This window comes from Zalophus californianus, chromosome 8 (genome assembly GCF_009762305.2).
Source record: "Zalophus californianus isolate mZalCal1 chromosome 8, mZalCal1.pri.v2, whole genome shotgun sequence".
Taxonomy (NCBI): domain Eukaryota; kingdom Metazoa; phylum Chordata; class Mammalia; order Carnivora; family Otariidae; genus Zalophus; species Zalophus californianus.
In genome coordinates this window covers 89,172,338-89,189,119 of record NC_045602.1, presented here as the reverse complement: position 1 = coordinate 89,189,119, position 16,782 = coordinate 89,172,338, and the positions used below count along the sequence as shown (strand labels likewise).

At 38.9% G+C, this 16,782-nt stretch overlaps 1 protein-coding gene and 1 non-coding gene across 6 annotated transcripts in view; one reads left to right on the top strand and one right to left on the bottom strand.

The window, feature by feature from the left end:
* The window catches only part of NINL (ninein like), a 170,654-nt gene that overhangs the window by 143,869 nt on the left and 10,003 nt on the right, over positions 1-16,782 (bottom strand). For all 5 annotated transcript variants that reach the window (XM_027621880.2, XM_027621882.2, XM_027621881.2 and 2 more), the window contains exon 2: positions 14,085-14,254. The gene's annotated coding sequence lies outside the window, so the exon portion shown is untranslated. The remainder of the gene's footprint in view (positions 1-14,084; positions 14,255-16,782) is intronic.
* LOC113938817 lies at positions 15,236-15,296 on the top strand. The gene has a single exon (XR_003525016.1). It is a non-coding gene; the product is annotated as a small nucleolar RNA SNORD104 (small nucleolar RNA).

The window sequence follows — 16,782 nt, the reverse complement described above, 5'->3', positions numbered from 1 at the left end:
CTCTGAATATATCATGCCAGTCCTTTCTGGCCTACCAGGTCTCTGTGGATAGGTCTTCTGCCAATCTAATGTTAATACCATTGTATGTTACAGAACTCTTGTCCTGAGCCGCTTTCAGGATTTTCTAGTTGTCTCTGAGACTTGTAAGTTTTATTATTAGATGTCGGGATGTTGACCTGTTTTTATTGCTTTTGAGGGAGGTTCTCTGTGCCTCCTGGATTTTGATGCCTGTTTCCTTCCCCAAATTAGGGAAGTTCTCTGCTATAATTTGCTCCTATATACCTTCTGCCCCTCTCTCTCTTTCTTCTTCTTCTGGGATCCCAATTATTCTAATATTGTTTCGTCTTATGGTATCACTTATCTCTCGAATTCTGCCCTCCTGATCCAGTAGTTGTTTATCTCTCTTTTTCTCAGCTTCTTTATTCTCCATCATTTAGTCTTCTATATCACTAATTCTCTCTTCTGCCTCATTTATTGTTGCAGTTAGAGCCTCCATTTTTGTTTGCACCTCATTAATAGCCTTTTTTATTTTCACTTGGTTATATTTTAGTTCTTTTATTTCTCCAGAGAAGGTTTCTCTACTATCTTCCATGCTTTTTTCAAGCCCAGCTAGTATCTTTATAATCATCATTCTGAACTCTAGTTCGGACATCTTACTAATGTCCGTATTGATTAGGTCCCTGGCAGTCGGTACTGCCTCTTGTTTTTTTTTGAGGTGAGTTTTTCCATCTTGTCATTTTGTCCAGAGGAGAACAGATGAATGAGAGAACAAAATGCTAACAGGGTAACAACGACCCCAGAAAAATATACACTAAACAAATCAGAAGAGACTCAAAACCACGGGGAAAAGAAAGGGAAAGAAGAAAACAAAAAGATTATGATCAAATATGATCAGGCTGGTGAATAGATCAGTGCCACACTCTCTATTTTGGGCATCAGAATACACATTCTTTTCAAGTGCACATGGGACATTCTCCAGAAGAGATCACATATTAGGCCAAAAAACAAGTCTCAACAAATTCAAAAAGATAAAATCATACCATGCATCTGTTTTGACCAGAACTCTATGAAACTAAAAATTAAAGGAAAAAATCTGGGAAGACCACAAATACATGGAGGTTAAACAACATTCTACTGAACAATGAATGGGTCAACCAAGAAATCAAAGAAGAAATTTAAAAGTACATGGAAACATATGAAAATGAAAACACAATGGTCCAAAACCTTTGGGATGCAGCAAAAGTGGTTCTAAGAGGGAAGTATGTAGCAATACATGCCTACCTCAAGGAAGAAAAAGCTCAAATAACCTAACTTTACACCTGAAGGAATTAGAAAAATAACTACACACAAACCTAAAACCAGCAGAATGAAGGAAATAATAAAGATTAGAGCAGAAATAATATAGAAACTAAAAAAGAAATAATAGAACAGATTAATGAAACCAAGAGCTGGTTCTTTAAAAGATCAACAAAATTGATAAATATCTAGCCAGACTCAACAAAAATAGAGAGAGAACACAAATAAACAAAATCACAAATGAAAGGAGGAAAATAACAACACTAAAGAAATATAAACAATTGTAGGAGAATATTATGAAAAAATATAGGCCAACAAATTGGACAATACAGAAGAAATGAATACATTCCTAGAAACATATAACCTATGAAAACTGAAGCAGCAAAGAAATAGAGAATTTGAAGAGACCAATTACCAGCAATGAAAGTGAATCAATAATAAAAAAACTCCCAATAGGGGCGCCTGGCTGGTTCAGTCAGTAGAACATGCAACTCTTGATCTTAGGGTTGTGGGTTTGACCCCTACTTTGGGTGTGGAGATTACTTAAAAATAAAATCTTAAAAAACAAAACAAAACAAAAATCCCAAAAGTCCAGGACCAGATGGCTTCACAGGCAACTGTGAATGTTTGCTAGAAGCAAACATTTAAAGAAAAGTTAATACCTATTCTTATTAAACTATCCCCAAAAACAGAAGAAGAAGGAAAACTTCTATGAGGCCAGTATTACCCTGATACCAAAACCAGGGAAAGACATGACCAAGAAAGAGAACTATAGGCCTGTTTCTCTGATGAATATGATGTAAACATTTTCAATAAAATACTAGCAAACCGAATCCAACAATACGTTAAAAAGAAAAAAAATCATTCACCATGATCATGTGGGATTTATTCCAGGAATACAAGCGTAGTTCAGTATTTGCAAATCAATCAACGAGATACATCACATCAAGGAGAAAGGACAAAAACCATATGATCATTTCAATAAATGCAGGAAAAGCATTTGACAAAGTACAACATCCATTCATGATAAAAACCCTCAACAAAGTCGGTCTGGAGGTAACATACTTCAACATAATAAAGGCCATATATGAAAAACCCACAGCTAGCATCATCCTCAATGGGGGAAAACTGAGAGCTTTCCCTTAAGGTCAGGAACAAGACAGGCATGTCCACTCTCACCACTTTTATTCAACATAGTACTGGAAGTCCTAGCCACAGCAATCAGAAAACAAAAAGAAATTAGGCATCCAAATTGGTAAGGAAGAAGTAAAACTTTCGGTATTTGCAGATGACATGACACTGTATATAGGAAACCTGAAAGACTCCACCAAGAAACTGCTAGAACTGATAAATGAATTCAGGAAAGTCACAGGATACAAAATAAAAGTTCAGAAATCTGTAGCATTCTTATACACTAATAATGAAGCAGCAGAGATATTAAGAAAATAATCCCATTTACTATTGCACCAAAAATAATAAAATATCTAGGAATAAACCTAACCAAAAAAGTAAAAGACCCATATCTGAAAACTATAAAACACTGATGAACGAAATTGAAGACAACATAAAAAAATGGAAAGACATTCCATGCTCATGGATTGCAAGAATAAATATTGTTAAAATGTCTATACTACCCAAAGCAATCTACACATTTAATGCCATCCCTATTAAAATACCAATAGCATTTTTCACAAGAAAATACCAACCCTAAAATTTGTATGGAATCACAAAAGACCCCAAATAACCAAAGCAAGCTTGAAAAGGAAAAAAATTGGAGACCCCAAATAACCAAAACAATCTTGAAAAGGAAGAAATCGGACTTCTATATTGCAAAGTTGTGGTAATCAAGAAAGTATGGTACTGGTACAAAAACAGACACATAGATCAATAGAACAGAACAGAAAACCCACGAAAAAACCCACAATTATATGGTCAATTAATCTTCCAGAAAGTAGGAAGGAATATCCAGTGGGCAAGACAGTCTCTTCAACAAATGGCATTGGGAAAACCGGACAGCTACATGCAAAAGAATGAAACTGGACCATTTTCTTTCACCAAACACAAAATTATACTCAAAATGGGGGTGCCTGGGTGGCTCAGTCGTTAAGCGTCTGCCTTCAGCTCAGGTCATGATCCCAGGGTCCTGGGATTGAGCCCTACATTGGGCTCCCTCCTCCACAGGAAGCCTGCTTCTCCCTCTCCCACTCCCCCTGCTTGTGTTCCCTCTCTCACTGTGTCTCTGTCAAATAAATAAAATCTTAAAAAAAAATCATACTCAAAATGGATTAAAGATCTAAATGTGAGACCTGAGACCACAAAAATCGTAGAAGAGAGCACAAGCAGTAATTTCTCTGATATCAGCTGCAGCAACATTTTTCTAGATAGGTCGCTTGAGGCAAGGGAAACAAAAACAAAATAAACTATTGAGACTCATTAAAATAAAAAGCTTCTGCACAGCAAAGGAAATAATCATCAAAACTAAAAGACAACCTACTGAATGTGAGAAGATATCCAATGCAGAGTTAACATCCAAAATACATAAAGAACTTATACAAATCAACACCCAAAAAAAAATCCGATTAAAAATGGGCAGAAGACATAAACAGACATTTCTCCATAGAATTATTGTTGAATCACTATATTGTACACCTGAAAACTAATATAACACTGTGTGTTAACTATACTGGAAATAAAATTTAAAAACTTAATGAAAAAGTTTCCAGATATGGATTAGATACATTAGAGCCACCCTTCACCTTGGGAGGATGAGAATCCAAGAGGCAGTAGCTTGATTCCTAAACATCCTATGTCTAGTCATTACATAGAGAATTTCTGGCTACTTGGTGACAATTATAAAATAACCCAACCTCAAGAAAGTTATAGCATCTTCTCTGATGTATAGCATTTTCCCTGGGCAAAGCAGTGATCAGAGCACAAGAAAGAATTGTGGATTCTTTGGATTCCATGGCATCACTGAACAGACTGCATATATAGGGTTTTGGTTTTTTTTTTGCCTGATTGCTATTAAGTGTTGTTTAATCGATGACTGTATAATGTATAGTCCAAGACTCCCTTTGATTATAACCAAGAAGCAAGGTTATGAGGGGCAATATCTAACTCTCATGTATTTTTGAATTCCTATGTGGCAGAAAGCCTCTAGCAAAAGGAACCTAAAATTTATAAAGGATCAACTTGTCCTAAGTCAGTAGGCAGCTCATGACCCTGAAAGTCAGGTGGCCTTCATTAATCTGTGCCAAAATGGGCACAGGAATTTTTGCGGAGCCAAGGCCTGGGGCCTAGAATCCCTGAGTGTTCCATCAGCTGTTAACCTCTCCCTCTGAAAGACTGTACTTCCCCAGAATCTTCAACAAACTGAAGATCTCTTCTTCTCTAGGAGCCTACAGTACCCTGTTCCTTTCCTACTCTTCAGGGATCTCCCTCATGAAGTTTAATGCCCATTACCAAGATACTCATTGTCTATTCTCCCTAACAGATGGAGAAGGGAGCAGCTATCTGAGGACTCTGAGTAACAGCAGCAAAATATCTCTCAGATATGAAAGTAAAAGAAACAGATGGTCAGGTAAAGAAAAACAAAGAAAATTTGTCACCAACAGACCTGGTTTAAAAGAAATGCTAAAGGAAATTCTTCTGATGGAAGGGAAATAATACCAGGGGGAAAGTGGAATTTTAGGAATAAAGGAGGAACAATAGAAATGTCAAATAGCTATGTAAGTATAAGAGACTTTTTCTTCTTTTGAGTTCTTTAAAACAGGTATGATAGCAGAAAGCAAAACATGTAACACCTGCAGCAATCTTCAATGTTATAAAGATGTAACACATAAGTAAAAGAACCTATGTGATAGTATGGTTTCTATGTTCTACTTGAAGTGGCATCATCTTTTTTTTTTTTTTTTTAGAGAGAGAGAGAGCAGGAAAGGGGCGGAGGGAGACAGAGAATCTTAAGCAGGCTCCACACTCAGGGCAGAGCCTGATGCAGGGCTTGATCTCATGACCCTGAGATCATGATCTGAGCCAAAATCAAGAGTCGGACACAACCAACTGAGCCACCCAGGCACACTGCATACTTTTTCTTTTTTTAAAGATGTTATTTATTTTAGAGAGAGAGAAAGAGAGCGCACACACAAGTTGGGGGAGGAACAGAGGACGAGGGAGAGTTGGAGAGAGAGAGGAAAAGAATCTCAAGCAGATTTCACATGCTCAGTTCCCAGAGCCCGACTCAGGGCTGGATCCCACAACCCCAGATCGTGACCTGAGCTGAAACCAACAGTCAGATGCTCAACTGACTGACCCACCCAGTCGCCCTGCAACTTATTTCTAAGTAGACAGAAAAGTTAAATATGAATACTGTAATTCCCTAGAACAACTACTAAAACAACTATACAGAGATACATAGTCAAAAACCTCAGTAGATTGATTAAAATGTAATACTAAAAAACATTCAAGCAATCCAGCTAAGGGAGAAAAATAAAAACATATGTGTCAGTTATATGTAAATTATACCTCAGTACACACATACATACACAGAGGACAGAATACAAAGATTTAAATCGATAAAATGATTTAAATAATCCAAACATATAATAGTTAAATTAAATGGTAAATAGTCTAAACATACTGATAAAAAGAGAAGAACTATCAGATTGAATTTTTTTTTAAGATTTTATTTATTTACTTAATTGACAGAGAGAGAAAGAGACAGCACGAGAGGGCACACAAGCAGGGGGAGTGGGAGAAGGAGAAGCAGGCTTCCGGCCAAGAGGGAGCCTGATGTGGGGCTCGATCCCAGGACCCCGGGATAATGACCTGAGCCAAAGGCAGTCACTTAACCAACTGAGCCACCCAGACGCCCCCAGACTGAAATTTTTTAAAGAAGACCCAAATAGGGCACCTGGGTGGCTCAGATGGTTAAGCGTCTGCCTTCGGCTCAGGTCACGATCCCAGAGTCCTGGGATCGAGTCCCACATCGGGCTCCCTGCTCTTTGGGAGCCTGCTTCTCCCTCTGCCTCTCTCTCTCTCTCTGTCTCTCATGAATAAATAAATAAAAAATCTTTAAAAAAAAAAAAAAAAAAAAAAAAAAAAAGAAGACCCAAATATGCTCTCTACAAGAAATCCACTTCAATATAAGTAGAAGGATGCTATTTTTTTTCATGTGGAGTGACTATAAATATCAGAAAAAGTAGATTTTGGAGTAGGGGAAAATTACCAGAAATAAAGAGTAATATTTCAATAATGATTTCAAAATGCTTTTTTTTTCATCTGGAGTGACTATATTAATATCAGAAGTACACTTTAGAATAAGGAAAATTACCAGAGATAAAGAAGAACATTAAATAATGATTTCAAAATGTCCATTCACCAAGCAGACGTAACCATCCTAAATATAAATGCAGTAATTCTCCCTTATCCACAGTTTGACTTTCCAGGGTTTCAGCCAAGGTCTGGAAGCAGATGATCCTCCTGACCAGCGGTAGGGTCAACAGTAGGCTAACACTACATCAAAATGCCTATTTCATTCACTTCATCTCCGCTTGTAGGCATTTTATCTTCTCATATACCACAAGAAGGATGAGTACAGTTCAGTAAAACATTTTGAGAAAAAGAGGCAACATTCACATAACTCTGATGACAGTATATTGTTATAATTGCTCTATTTTGTTATTAATGTTGTTAATCTCTTATTGTGCCTAGTTTGTAAGTTAAACTTTATCAAAGATATATATGTATGTAAAGGAAAAAACATAGTACATGTAGGGTTCAGTTCAATCCAGTTTCAGGCATCACTGGAGGTCTTGGAACATATCCCCTGCAGATAAAAGGGGACTACTATATACTTAAAAACAGGCCAACAAAACACGAAGCAAAAACTGATGAAATTAACTTCTTATATCAGTTCCAACATGTAAATAGTACCAGTCCTCCCCACAAGAAAAAAAGCTGAACAAAATGAAAATCAACAGGCTGTTTTGGATCCATCAGAGAATGAGGTTACAGGGAAAACTTCTACCCTAAAAACCAGAGACAGACCCGGGAATTAAGAGAACCACAGGTTTGCTGAACAGAACCCTCCAGAGCCCTTGACTGGTTAAACTTGTAAAGAGTAACTGACAACTGCTGGAGGCTGACTGTGCAAAGTGGAGTTTAAAACTTCTGGGCCCAGTCTTGAGGAAAGGGGAGGAACATGCTTTCATGAGTTTTTACTCCAGGAGTCCCACCAGCTTCTCATGGTCTAGACTGGAGTGGAAAAAAATCCCTCATGCTTTGGACAGAGGTGAGATTAAAACTAACCATTATGAAATGCTCCCAGAGAAAAGTTAGCCATCTTGAAAACCCACCCATACCAAAGGCCCTCCCACAAGGAAAAGTATTTATCAAAGCCTTATCTCACCTGGGGGAAGACTGACAACTGGGGCCTCCCCTAGCCTTTCTGTTTCACGATAGGAAGGAAAAACAATAAAAAAAGTAAAGACTGAGAAAGTCTTCCCAAAGGCACACCTCAGGGCCTCAGTCCCACAAAAAACTGAGACTTGACTCAGGATTGCAGAACGTTTTCCATGCCCAACAGCTCACCACATCAACAGTGCTCCAGTATAAAAGCAGCAGGTTACAACTGAGACACATAAGCTGAAGACTCAATTTCAGATGGTATTTCTGGGGAAACCCAAGGATGGTAGACAGACAAAAAAGGACACTCAAAGAATCAGAAGCCTCTGACATCTACAACTACAGCAAACATCAAACACAGCCTAAGTCCTACCCAGAAAAACAAAACCTCACACTAAAGGTCTATTTATTTCAGTTCCTATTACCCCATGTGTCAAGTCCCACTTTCAACAAAAAATTACAAGGTGTGGGGTCAGTCGGTTAAGCAACTGACTCTTGGTTTGGGCTCAGGTCATGATCTTGGGGTCTCAAGATCAAACCCCATGTCCAGCTCCTTGCTTGGCCTGGAGTTTCTCCCTCTCCCTCTGACCTTCCCTTCACTTTCTCTCCCTCAAATAAATAAATCTTAAGAAAAAATTACAAGGTGTGCTAAGGTCTGAGGAGACAAAGCAAACATGAACTCAACTCAAATATAGAAAAGATTTCACAATGATCAGATTAGGGGTTTAAAATAACTATGATTAATATGCTAGGAGCTCTAACAGAGAAGAGTGGACAACCTACAAAAACAGAGGTAAAAGAAGCAGAGAGATGAAAACTCAGAGAATCAAAAGGAGATGCCAGAAATCAAAATACTATAAAAGAAATGAAGACTGCCTTTGACACACTCACCAGCACACTGAAACATACACATTGGAATATGAGAAGGAAAAGAAACACAGAAAGGAGAGGGAACATTTGAAGTATTAATGGCTGAGAATTTTCCAAAGTTCATGGTAGATCCCAAACCACATATCCAGGAGGCTCAGAGAACACCAACCAGGATAAATACCCCCCAAAACCTACAACTACACATATCATATTCAAACTACAGGAAACCAAAGATAAATCATGAAAAAAAGCCAGGGAAGCGGGATGGGGGGCGGTGGATAGTTTACCTACTGTTAAAAAGAAACCAAACGCCCAAACTGGTGGCACTTGGGCCAAGTCACTAAACCGGGTTTTAATACCTAACTTAATTGTACTTTCAACCTGCCCCAGAAATGAAATCTTAACTTGTTGGAATTTTCTGATTAGCACCAGCAAGGTAATCTGTCCCATGGGCCCTTGCCACCCCTGCAAAGGAAGATGAGGTAATCCACCTTACCCCTGCATTTCCCCTAAGGGAAGGTGACCTTGCCTGAAACAATCCTTTCTTTTCTTTTGCTAGTAACGTTCTTGCCCCCACCCTCCTTCTACAAAAACCTTCTATTTTGTACAACTCCTCTGAGTTCCCCTCTACTTGCTAGATGGGATACTGCCTCAATTCATGAATTGCTTAATAGAGCCAATTCTATCTTCTAGCATACTCAACTGGATTTTTGTTCTTTAACACTATAGAGAAGCAAAGTAAAGAATTACATCCAACTTCTCTGAAACCAAGCAAACAAAAATAAATGAAAATAAATAAATTTTTTTTCTTATTTTAACTAATTTAATAGATAACTGTTCAAACTCAAAACAACAACGTACTGCTTATGGATAAGTGAAATAAATGACAGCAATATTAGAAGGAATGGGAGGGAGGAAGTGGGAATATTCTGTCCTGAGGTACCTTCATTATCCGTAAAGTGGTACAGTGTTATCTGAAAGTAGACAAAGATTACAACTGAACCTTGGACAATATACATTTGGACTGCATGGGTCCACTTACACATAGATTTTTTCGATAAATACAGTGCTGTAAATGTGTATTCTCTTATCATTTTCTTAATAACATTTTCTTTTCTCTAAGCTTATTTTATTGTAGGAATATAGTATATAACATATATAACATACAAAATACGTTTTAGTCAACTGTTTGTTATAGGTAAGGTGTCCAATCAATAGCAGACTATTAGTTAAGTTTTTGGGAAGTCCAAAGTTACATACAGTTTTAACTGCTGTGGGGCAGCCCCCTAAACCCCAGCATTGTTCAAGGGTCACCTGTAGTTGTTAACTGTATACTGCAAACTCTAGAGCAACCATTAAATTTTTTTTCAAAATTGTTGATATGCTAAGAGAAGAGAGAAAACAGAATCACATAAGATGCTTGATTAAAACCAGAGAAGGCAGGGGCGCCTGGGTAGCTCAGGCGGTTAAGTGTCTGCCTTCAGTTCAGGTCATGATCTCAGGGTCCTGGGATCGAGCCCCGCATTGGGCTCCCCGCTCAGTGGGGAGCCTGCTTCTCCCTCTGCCTGCAGCTCCCCCTGCTTGTGCTCTCTCTCTGTCAAATAAATGGATAAATAACATTAAAAAAAAAAAAAACAGAAGGCAGAAAAAAAATTTAAAAATTTTTTTAAAAAAAGGAAACAAAGAAGGGGTGCCTGACTGGTTCAGTTGGTAAGAGCATGTGACTCTTGATCTTGGGGTTCTGAGTCCCACACTGGGCGTAGAGATTAGTTAAAAGTAAAATATTTATTTAAAAAAAAAAGAGGGGCACCTGGGTAGCTTAGCTGCTTGAGCGTCTGACTCTTGATTTCAGCTCAGGTCATAATCTCAGGGTCTTCGGATCCAACCCTGCATCAGGCTATGAGCTCAGCATTGAGTCAGTTTGACCTTTTCCCTCTACTCCTCCCTCTGCTCTTCCCTCTGCTCTCTCTCTCTCTCTCCCCCCTCTCAAATAAATAAATAAAATCTTAAAAAAAAAGAATAAATGCAATGAACAGTTACAAATATGGTAGTTATTGATCCAACTATATCAATAATTGCTTTCAATGTGAATGGTCTAAATACACCGATCAAAAGACAGAGACTGTCAGTGTGGATAGAAAAATAAGACCCAACTATGTGTGTGCATGCGTGTGTGTGTGTGTGTGTGTGTGTGTGTGTGTGTATTTAAGTATGCTCCACACCCAAGGGGTTTGAACTCACAAACCTGAGATCAAGAGTCACAGGCTCTACAGACTGAGCCAGCCAGGTGCCCCAAGACCCAACTATATTTTGTCTACAAGAAACCCACTTTAAATATAAAGGCACACATAGATTAAGAGAGAAAGAAAGCTATCCCATGCTAATGCTAATCAAAAGAAAGCTGTGGAGAAAGGGGAACCCTCTTACACTGTTGGTGGGAATGCAAACTGGTACAACCACTCTGGAAAACAGTATGGAGGTTCCACAAAAAAGTTAAAAATAGAGCTACCCTATGACCCAGCAATTACACTACTAGGTATTTATCCAAAGGATTCAAACAGTGATTCTCCTCAAACTAAGCTATAGATTTAACCTAATTCCAACAGAATCCCAGCAGAATTGATACAGACAAGCAAGTTTTAAAATGCACATGGAAAGGCAAAGGAACTAGAACAGCCAAAAGTATTTCAACAAAAAAGGAATAAAACTGGAGAATTTATATTACCTATTTTTAAGAGTTACGTTAAGGCTAGTATCCAAGATCTATAAAAAACTTATCAAACTCAACTCAACACCCAAAAAACAAAGAATCCAGTCAAGAACTGGGCAAAAGACATGAACAGACTTTTCTCCAAAGAAGACATACAAATGGCCAACAGACACATGAAAAAAATGCTCCACATCACTTGGCATCAGGGAAATACACATCAAAACCACAATGAGATACCACCTCACACCAGCAGAATGGCTAAAATGAACAAGTCAGGAAACAACAAATGTCAGCAAAGATGAGGAGAAAGGGGCACCTTCTTACACTGTTGGCAGGAATGCAAACTGGTACAGTCACTCTGGAAAACAGCATGGAGGTTCCTCAAGAAGTTAAAAATAGAGCTACCCTACGACCCAGGAATTGCACTGCTAGGTATTTACCCCAAATATACAAATAGTGATCGAAAGGGGCACCTGCACCCCAATGTTTATAGCAGCAATGTTCACAGTTGCCAAACTATGGAAAGAGCCCAGATGTCCTTTAATAGATGAGTGGATGAGATGTGTTTCATATATGCAATGGGATATTACTCAACCATGAGAAGGGATGAATACCTGCCATTTACATCGACACGGATGGAATTGGAGGGGATTATGCTAAGTGAAATAAGTCAAGCAGAGAAAGACCATTACCATGGGGTTTCACTCATATGTGGAACATGAGGAACAGAGCAGAGAACCATTGGGGAAGGGAGGGAAAACTGAATGGGAAGAAATCAGAGAGGGAGACAAACCATGAGAGACTCTTAACTATAGGAAACAAACTGAGGGTTGCTTAAGGAGAGTTGGTTGGGGGAATGGGGTAATTGGGTGATGGGCATTAAGAAGGGCATGTGATATGATGAGCACTGGGTGTTATATGCAACTGACGAATAACTGAACTCTACATTTGAAACTAATGACGATATATTGGCTAACTGAATTTAAGTAAAAAAAAAAGGAAAAAAAGAAGAGTTACTTTAAATCTCCATTATTAAGACAGTGTGGTATTGGTGAAGGGATAAACATAACACACATACGTCAATGAAATAGATTCCAGAGAATTCACTAACAGACTCACAAATACAGCCATTTGATCTTTAACAAAATTGCAAAAGAATTTGATTGAGTAAGAATATTCTTTTCAATAAATGGTATTGGAACAATCCACATGCAAAGGGGAAAAAAAAAAAACCCTTCAATGTAAACCTCATACCTAGCACAAAACTTAACTCAAAAAAAATTATTTTTAAGATTTATTTATTTATTTATTTATTTGAGAGAGAGAGTGCAGGTGAGCACAAGTCGGGGGGAGAGGCAGAGGGAGAGGGAAACGCAGACTGCCTGTTGAGCCAGATGGGGCTACATCCCAGGTCTTTGAGATCATGACCTAAGCAGAAGGTGGATGCTTAATTGTCTGAGCCACCCAGGCATCCCTTAACTCAAAATTTATCATCACTCTAAACATAAAATGTGAAAGTACAGCACTTTGGGAAGAAAACATAGGTGGAAATCTTTATGGCTTGGGCTTTTTAAAATAAGACACAAAAAGTAAAATCTATACAAGGCACATCGATAAATTAGATTTCAGCAAAATTAAAACTTTTTGCGCTGCTCAGAGAATGAAAAGACAAGCCACAAACTGTGAAGAAATCTTTGCAAACCACATATCCCACAAAGGGTTTGCATAGAGAATATATAAAGAATTATTAAAACTGAACAGTTAGAGAAAAAAACCTAAACAGTTAGAAAACAACCCAATTAAAAAGAAACTTGCAAAACACTAGAACTGACACACTTCCAGAGAAAATATACAGATGGAAATAAGCGCATGAAAAGATATTCAACATCATTCACCACTAGGGAAATGCAAATTAAAACTGTAATGAGATACCACTATAGGTCTATTAGAATAACTAACATTAAAATTTTTAAGAAATTCCAATACCAGGAACTGACAAGGAGAACAAATTAAACTCTCATACATTGCTGCTGGAAATGCAAAACGGTAGAGCCACTCTGGAAAGAAAGCAGTTCCAAATTAAATGGAGACTTAGTGTGTGACTCAGCAATCCCATACCTTGGTATTTACCCTAGAGAAAGCAAAAACATGTTTACACAAAACTTGTATGACAAATGTTTGTAGCAGCTGTATTTACAACTGTCAAAAACTGGAAAATAGCCTAACATCCTCCAACTGGTAAATGGACTGACATCCATCCTCAACTTGAATGCTACTCATCAATAAAAGGAACAAATTGCTAATACAGTCAACACCACAAATACTGAGAGAAGCCAGTCTGGAAAGGTTACATGCTCTAAGATTCCACTGATATGTCATTCTGGAAAAGGTAGAACTACAGGGTGAGCAAACAGGTGGGCGGGATTTAGGACTACAAAGCGGTAGCAAGAGTGATTTTTGGGTGATGGAACTGTTCCGTATTCTCATTGTTGTGACAGTTACAAATCTATACGTGTGTTTCAACTCTCAGAACCATACCATACACACACACACACACAAACACACACACGTCAATTTTAGCATATGCAATTTTTTTAAGAGGAGGGAGATCATTTTCCAGAAACTTCTGCCTTCAGCCCTATAACATAAAGCCCCCTGAAGGCAAGGGAACACCAAAGTCTAGCTGCTGTCTTGGAATTGAAAAAACAGAATAAAACACATACTGAATTTCAATTATCCTGCTGCAGCTTTATAAATGCTAAGGCATTTATACCTAGTTTTATTGAATAAAATAGTTTCAGTTTACCTCTGAGGGCCTGTGATCACTAACTTCCCAAAGGGTCTCAACCTCACTCCCGTCTGAGCAGCAACGGTGTGGAATGCTGGTCTGTGAAGCTGCAATCTCCCTCCCATCCGACGGCTGCAGCCCGTCTGCGTCAAATGGAGCTAGGTGGGTCACCCACTCCCGGGAGGCCACTGTGAAGGAGAGGGGAGATGTGGGTGCACATACATCTCGAGAGAGACAAACAGGCACTCAGGACTAGTAACCTCGACTTCTCAAGCGCTGGCGCTAGGGCAAGCAGGGAGGCAAGCAGAACGGACTCGTTCCTGAATGCTGTTGCGCAACTCACACCCAGGAATGTGGAGCTCCCACAACACTTACCATTTGAGAAATATTATTACTGGTCACAGAACCACCCGGAGCTTTATCAGTTCACCAGGTGGAACAATTTGTACGAATACTAACTTTTTTTTTTCTTTTCTAAAATGTTTGAGAAGCTGAGCGAGTGGCTGTTCCTTGCATGTTACTGTGAAACCTCCTTGTTAACACATTATTAGCAAATACAGACCAGGAGGTGAGCAGAAGGAGCATGCTGCTGCTTGCTTCAGCATTCTCACTCTGGGAAGAACAATGTGGTGGAGAGATCCAGGAAAAGAGGCTGATCACCTAGGGGCACAATCTTGCTTTTCATTAAAAAAAAACCAAGCCAACACTGAATAGGCACAGTCTTGCTTTTCAGTAAAGAAACCCAAATTAAAACAATTTAGACTTTTTCACACCAGGGCATAGGTGACATGATTCCATCTGTCTGGCACACCAGGGTCAAGGGTTGACCCTCCCACACCCCCCAACAGAGAGGAGCCAGTGGGGAAGTTCTGATCAGAGATCCCACTGCACACTCACCCACGTGCAATGTGAGTGGGCAGTGGTAAGCATCTGGCAGGGCTATAAGAAAGAAGAAAGGTGCATACATTTTATATCCACAGAGAAAGAAAACAGGAAGATTGTAATTCTTCATAGAATGTTAGTTGAAAGTCGCTAACTGCTCAGAACAAAATCAAAAGCCTAACAAAAGGGAAACACAACACACCATGGTATATATCAACAGACAAGGCTGTAAACTCCAACAACACACAAACACTTGAACGTTAAAAAAAGACAAACCTGAAATTACTGCAGAGATGACATCCCAATCAAAGCATATATTAGACTGCTGACACCAGTGATGTTGGGAGTGGGGAATGGGAAAAACAAACAAACCTGAAATTAGTAGAACAAAGCAGAAATCTAGTACATGCTCCCATTTCGACTCCACAAAATACACACTGCAGGAAATGAGCCCAGAACCTGGAGGGTAATAAGGTCTTGGTTAATACATTCTTTTCCTTTAAGTACCTAATTTATTATTTTTTGGTTTTCTTGGTTTTTTTTTTTTTAAGATTTTGTATTTATTCATTCGAGACACAGAGATACAGAGAGAGAGAGAGAACATAAGCAGGGGGAGAAGCAGAGGGAGGGGGAGAAGCAGGCTCCCCACTGAGCAGGGAGCCCGACGCAGGGCTCGATCCCAGGACTCTGGGATCATGACCTGAGCCAAAGGCAGATGCTTAACCATCTGAGCCACCCAGGCGTCCCCCTAATTTATTATTTTTTGAACTATTTGCATATTTTGCCATCATAACATTTCTTTTGGTGGGACAACTATTGCTATTTATTTTTATTTCAGTCAAGTGAACTTTAAAGGTTGAGGGAAGAAAAATGAAAAGGGCACTAGGAGATTTTCTAAACACTCTACTCCCAGCTGTGTAAGTCCTGCATAGTCAGAGCCACAGGAAAGAGGTCTCCACCTCTGACCCCTCAGTAGGCTGCTTGCTTTTGCCAAATAATCTTGTGATAATACAAAACTCCTATTTCTTGAGCTCATCATTCAATGGGGACATTCCTAAGCACTTAGGAATTTATTAACCTTGTGAGGGAGACACCAGTGTTAGCCCCACATTAAAGGTGAGGATATTGATGGAACCAGAAAAGACCCCAAATAGCCAGACAAATGTTGAAAAAGAAAAGCAAAGCTGGTGGCATCACAATTCCAGACTTCAAGCTCTGCTACAAAGCTGTAATCATCACGACAGCATGGTACTGGCACAAAAACAGACACATCGATCAATGGAACAGAACAGAGAACTCAGAAATGGACCCTCAACTCTATGGTCAACTAATCTTGGACAAAGCAGTAAAGAATATCCAATGGAAAAAAGACAGTCTCTTCAACAAATGGTGTTGGGAAAATTGGACAGCCACATGCAGAAGAATGAAACTGGATCACTGCCTTACACCATACACAAAAATAGACTCAAAATGGATGAAAGATCTAAATGTGAGACAGGAATCCATCAAAATCCTAGGGGAGAACAAAGGCAGCAACCTCTTCGACCTCAGGCACAGCAACTTCTTCCTATAAACATTGCCAAAGGCAAGGGAAGCAAAGGCAAAAAATGAACTACATCAAGATAAAAAGCTTTTGCACAGCAAAGGAAACAGTCAACAAAACCAAAAGACAACCGACAGAATGGGAGAAGAGATTTGCAAATGACATATCAGATAAAGGGCTAGTATCCAAAATCTATAAGGAACTTATCAAACTCAATACCCAAGGAACAAATAATCCAATCAAGAAACGGGCAGAGGACATGAACAGACATTTCTGCAAAGAAGACATCCA